Source organism: Syzygium oleosum, unplaced genomic scaffold (assembly GCF_021117445.2).
Source record: "Syzygium oleosum isolate NSW1041296 unplaced genomic scaffold, Sole_v2.1 Sole_v2.02, whole genome shotgun sequence".
In the NCBI taxonomy this organism is placed as follows: domain Eukaryota; kingdom Viridiplantae; phylum Streptophyta; class Magnoliopsida; order Myrtales; family Myrtaceae; genus Syzygium; species Syzygium oleosum.
The window spans coordinates 7,624,614-7,629,840 of record NW_026607486.1 but is presented as its reverse complement, the minus strand read 5'-3'; the positions used below and the strand labels follow the sequence as shown (position 1 = coordinate 7,629,840).

General features: G+C 41.5%; 1 long non-coding RNA gene across 5 annotated transcripts; it reads left to right on the top strand.

Annotated features, from left to right (window-relative positions):
• Nucleotides 1-765: 765 nt before the first annotated feature.
• LOC130137492 (uncharacterized) lies at nucleotides 766-4,591 on the top strand. 5 transcript variants are annotated; one of them, XR_008815921.1, is made up of 5 exons: nucleotides 766-1,419; nucleotides 1,573-1,660; nucleotides 1,805-1,908; nucleotides 2,582-3,367; nucleotides 4,272-4,591. It is a non-coding gene; the product is annotated as an uncharacterized LOC130137492 (long non-coding RNA). The 5 variants fall into 5 exon arrangements; XR_008815919.1 differs by lacking the exon at nucleotides 1,805-1,908; XR_008815920.1 differs by lacking the exon at nucleotides 766-1,419 and having other exon boundaries at nucleotides 1,470-1,660.
• The last annotated feature ends 636 nt before the right edge of the window (nucleotides 4,592-5,227 follow it).

Genomic DNA, 5,227 nt, shown 5'->3' with positions numbered 1-5,227 from the left:
CTCTCCTTCTTTCTTCTCTATTTGCCGTTGTTGATAATGCTTTTTACAGCTCACTTATGGAGTCTTATTCAAAAGCTCAAACAAAAGATTCTAGTAATCTTATTTGTCCGTTTGTTCCGCCGTCGAGGAACGGACTTTCTGCCGCGGACGGTAGCTGATACACGTTTCATGTAAGAATTGTAGTACTGGCCGGTGTTAGTGGTTTGTTGACATGGCTTGCGCTTATTTCTTAATATCCAATTATATCTGGACACTTACGGATATTGGCTTGGAGATTGAAAAACAAATCTCTCTTTCCCTCCTCGTCCCCATCCGCGCTCGGCCCGGGGTTGGCCATCTCCACCTCCACCGCCTAAGCTGCCACAACCTCCATTCCTGAGCCACCGACCCCACCGTGGCCACCACGGCCTGCAGACGAGCCAAGACTCGAGCTCAAAGCTGTTGAGCAGCAGGACCAGATCCGACTGTTGAGCGACGGTGGACCGTCGCGTCTTGGCCGACCTTCGCGTCCACCCTCTCTGTCGTCCCGGCGGCTGAGCGGCAGCTTTGGAGACGCCGAGCGGTGGGCGCGCGGCCGAGTTTCCAGATCTGGCGTCATGGCCGTGGGCGACGACGGTTCCAGATCTGGAAGTTCGTCGACCTCCGCGTCTCTCCTCCGTTGTCGCGTGTGGACAAACCGTGGTCTCTCGTTGTCAAGGCTCCAGATTTGGCATACATTTACAGTCCGTGGATTCTCTGACGAGTGGTGGAAGGGGAGAGGACGCCAGTTCTGGAAGTGAGGCACTGGGTGGAGGAGACGGCCAAACTGGAGAGATGCGGCACCGGCAGCTCCGACTCCGCCGGTGGCGACGGCGGAAGGAGGCCCGGAGGTTGGGCTTGTGGCTGCAGACGGAAGAAGAGGAAAAGAGAAATCCAGATGGATTTGGGAATTTTTATTTCATTTCTCTGATTTCATATGTGTCAATTTGTAATTAGTTCAAAATAAATAAGCGCGTGTCATGTCAGCCATTAATGTGGCGCTCCTGAACCCCCGAATATTTTCTCATGTCTGTGGCACAAGGAGAAATAAAGAAAAGAGTAGGCAGGGGATTACAAAGTTATAAAACTATGGGATGTTTGTTATCTTGTTTGGATCCAATCACCTCCCAGAGAGTCTTGTTGTGTATTGTAGGTTAAGGATTTGAGGTAGCGTAGTGTGATAGACTGGTGTAGGACGCTTGTCTCCCAAAAGGGATAAATTTTCTTGAATTTGAGTTGTCTCTTGATTATAGCTTCATGGAGAGGCTCGAAATGACAAGATATTTATTCCGTCCGGAAGGGGAGTCTACTATAATCCCAAAGATAATTGTTTGGATAAAGCATCGATTCATATCAAGAGCCCACACCAGATGTACTGGATGTGCCTTGTTCATTGTTAATGTAATTTCTTTTCATCGCCGCATTTTCCTGTCTTTCGTATTTGCATTTTCTTGTCTTTCGTATTTGTATCCAGTGTCTTGTCTATTGTAACCCGATGAATGACACTATGAAAGAGGGAAGAAAGCCCTAACTTTTTTTATCGCTTCTTGGTAGTGAGATGCAGTCGAGGTCGCTCCCATTGGTCGTTCCTGTGCATTTAGTTTCGCTGCGATTCAAAATTTTGCGGTTCGGGTGCAGATCGGTGAGCATTTTTTGATCTGCATTATGGATTTTTCTGGGTTTGTATTAGCTAGCGAGTTTTGTTTTTCTTTGGAGCGATTTGCTTTTACTTTTCACTTTCAACTGTTGTCTGTCTTGGCGAATGTCTTAATGCTGGGTTTTTCAGTTCCATTGTCTGGGAACTCATGTTTGATGTTTGGTCTTGGCATAGAGTTAGAGGGGATAACACAATGACTAGGAATATTCAGACTGAGTTTCATGGGAAGATCTGTGAGAATTTCTCGATTCATTTGTGAATTCCTCAGATGCTGAATTTGGCTTGCTAGGGTTTAAGTGTCCCTCTATTTGTTTTGAGCAATAATGGATTGTGATAATCCGAAAAGATTGGAGAAGACTCGTTTATAATGTTTCTCCTTTCTCTATTGTGCTGCACTCTGCTCTCTGAAAATGTTATTCTTGCTAAAGGGATTTTTTTTTAATTGATCCCTCTGAGAAACAATTTTGAGGATTATTCAATTCAGATGCTTTTGCCTGAAAGTTGAAAGATGAATCTTCAACTCGCATGGTTACTGCCTTAATGTGATGCCAAAAGAGAGGCACTAAGATTTGGAATTTTCCACCACTGTGTCGAGTAAAGTGCAAGTGATGCAATAGAAATCCAGCTTAGCAAGGAGGCTTTCTCTGTTTAATGATTTGTACAGCTCGGTTGATTTATTTTATTCATAAACGGCACTACTTTTTTCTGAGATAATGATCTGTGGGCATAATTTTCAGCTGTTAGTGTCACGGATTTCAGGGATTCCATTGTTACCACTATACCTTACAGTTTTTCAGACTTTCAACTGTTCTTTTTAGATTTTAAAAATATAACTCCTCTTCTGGTGTCATATATATCTGCAATTCTAATCTAATGGCATCTATCTTCTTTCCGAACAATTTTCAGGTTCTGCCGCACTTCCAAAGAAGTTGGTTGTGCAGCCTTTATTTCAAGCTGCTATCTTTTGGTTGTTTTTAGCCTTTGAGTTCCGTAATGGCCGGTGAAGTCTCAGTGACCCTTCCTAACGACAACGGCAATGGGACTCCATCTGATCCCTTAAGGACTTACCAACTTGTTGTTGCTGCAACTTGAGTGTATAGGCAAGGATGGAACACTTCCCTGGAGGCTGCCTTCTCATCTCAAATATTTTAAGAGCATTACTCTCTCAACAGTTAATCCTGGGAAAAAGAATGCAGTCATAATGGGTAGAAAAACATGGGAAAGTATTCCTGCTGAGCTTAGGCCACTTCCTGGCTGACTCAATGTTGTTCTCACTCATTCTGAGAGTTTTGATATTGCGACTGCAGCAAATGTCCTTGGGGAGCGACTAACAAGCTGTAGGTTTAAGTTGAGCTATCGAAGAGAGAATGGGCCTTCATTTTTGTTCTTTTTCTTGTTAGTGATAGATTGCTTTTACTGGCGAGTGTTTTAGCGATTGGTCTCTGCAATTTCAGGCAAAAATGAGATGAAAAAAGAACATATTTTATATGTTCATGCTACTTAAATTTTTGTTGATGTCGGCTTAGTTGGGTCATTTTGGATTAGATTGGTGAGCAGAAATGGACCAAGGGAAACCAGAAGGAGAAGGTGAACAACATGGTGCTGTTTGACCAGGCAACTTAGGACAAGCTTCTGTCCAAGGCACCCAAGTATAAGCTCATCACCCCGTCCATCCTCTCTGATCATTTAAGGGTAAGCCTTAACGTTAAACTTATCAATATTTATAATTGTCTTTGTCTAAGGTTTAGGCATCTACTTTTTCCCCTTTTCTGCTTACAAGATCAGTCATCTAGTTATTTCTTATTTAATGAGATGGTCATGGCTATGTTCAGACTTGAACCTTTCTGGGCATGTTTTTATGAAACCTTTTATTGATACACTTAGGTGAACCGCGTACATGTATGTATGTGACTGATAAAATGTTTTCAGCAGGATCATGCTCCGTTAATTCTCAGAAATGCCTGAACTTGTTAGTTTTGTATATGGTGGAGTTCTCAGTTAGACTTTGCATCTGATAAAATTCACTGGATAGCTTCCTTAGGTCTATCAAGTTAGGAGGATTGTACGGAAAGTTTGTTGCCATAGGCAAATGATGATAAAACTTAGAACTCCCCGTCAGCTCACTCCTTGTGGAACGAATTGTATTTTTCTTGGCCTAAAAGTATGCATTATTTATCATCAATTTTGTGGTGGCGGGACTTATTTCTGCTAATATGGATTAGTCAGCCTTAGTTCGAGAATGAAATTCTCCTGCTGAGATTTGTACTATGAACCAGTCTCTTGTGGATCCTCTAAGCTGTCATATTTACTCAATGCTTAGTGTTCCATCCTATACAACGAACTTTAATGACTTGGAATCAAAAACTCTCTTGGAACTATTCTTTCATTGCCTTGATTCTACGGGTGGGCTTGTGGTTCTGTTGCTTTCGAACTTATGGTATTTCACATCCAGTGTTTTGCATAGAATAATTTTATACTTTAACATGCTGTAGCTAATCTATTCATGTTCTCATCAATGAGAGGATCTTGCAGGCTGAGCTCCTCTTTCTAGTGATTAAGTCATCTCTTCGTATTTTATAAACTTTTTCTTGTGCAGAGTAATGGATCACTTGCTTGGAAGGCAATAAGAGAACTCACGGCTAGAGGTTTGGATCAGGATGGTCTCTGCTCATACCAGCTAGCAGATCTACACCAGGGGCGACAAATACATGTATGTCTTAGGCCCCTTGTACTTTCAGCTATACAGTAATGGTTGTTTTATATCCTGCGTTGGTAAAGTACTGTGGTTTTTTTTTTAATCTCTGGGATAGTATGAAAAATATATGTTTGTTTCATATCTTGCATTTGTGAATATTCCGGATGTAAAACTGATGGACAAGAAAAAAAAAGATCAATTTTTTTTGTTTGATGTGTGCATATTGGTTTACAAAATCGTGTATGAAGTGCACTTGGAATGGCCTTACTGGTCTGAACTTTTGCCTAGTTGATATGATTAGTCCAACAGATCCCATGAAAAAGTCCAACATTTTACACCTAAGCGTAACTTTTTCAGTCGCGAGGCAAAAATGATCCTTGCTTTAGATTCCATCTATTTTGAATGTTAAGTCATCACACGTCGTCTTACGGGGCTCACTGGGCTGATGTGCATAACGAATTACGTTAATCTTAACAAAAACAGATGTGCATCACCTGTCGTCTTCGATAGAAAATGCAAGAAATTGGACAGTGTTGTTTGATTACTAGCAAAGTTTCAAGGATCTTAGTGCCCAAAATCATGAGAAACAAGATTAAGTCCGTCCATTTACTGTGGCTTAAAAAGGTTCAAAAGTAAGTTTTTTTCTACTTGACAAAAAAATTGGGAAAACGTCATGATAAGTACCTATACTTTTCAATGTTCAATTTTGTCCTTCGACTTTAATTTTGGCTAATTTGGTCCTTCTGCTCTTTCCTATTTACCCAATCTAGTCTTATAGGCTAGTTTGGTGTGATTGGCATACGATGTGGCAATCCGGCTCAGCCATGGGACCTCTTTTTGTTGATGTGGCTGTATAC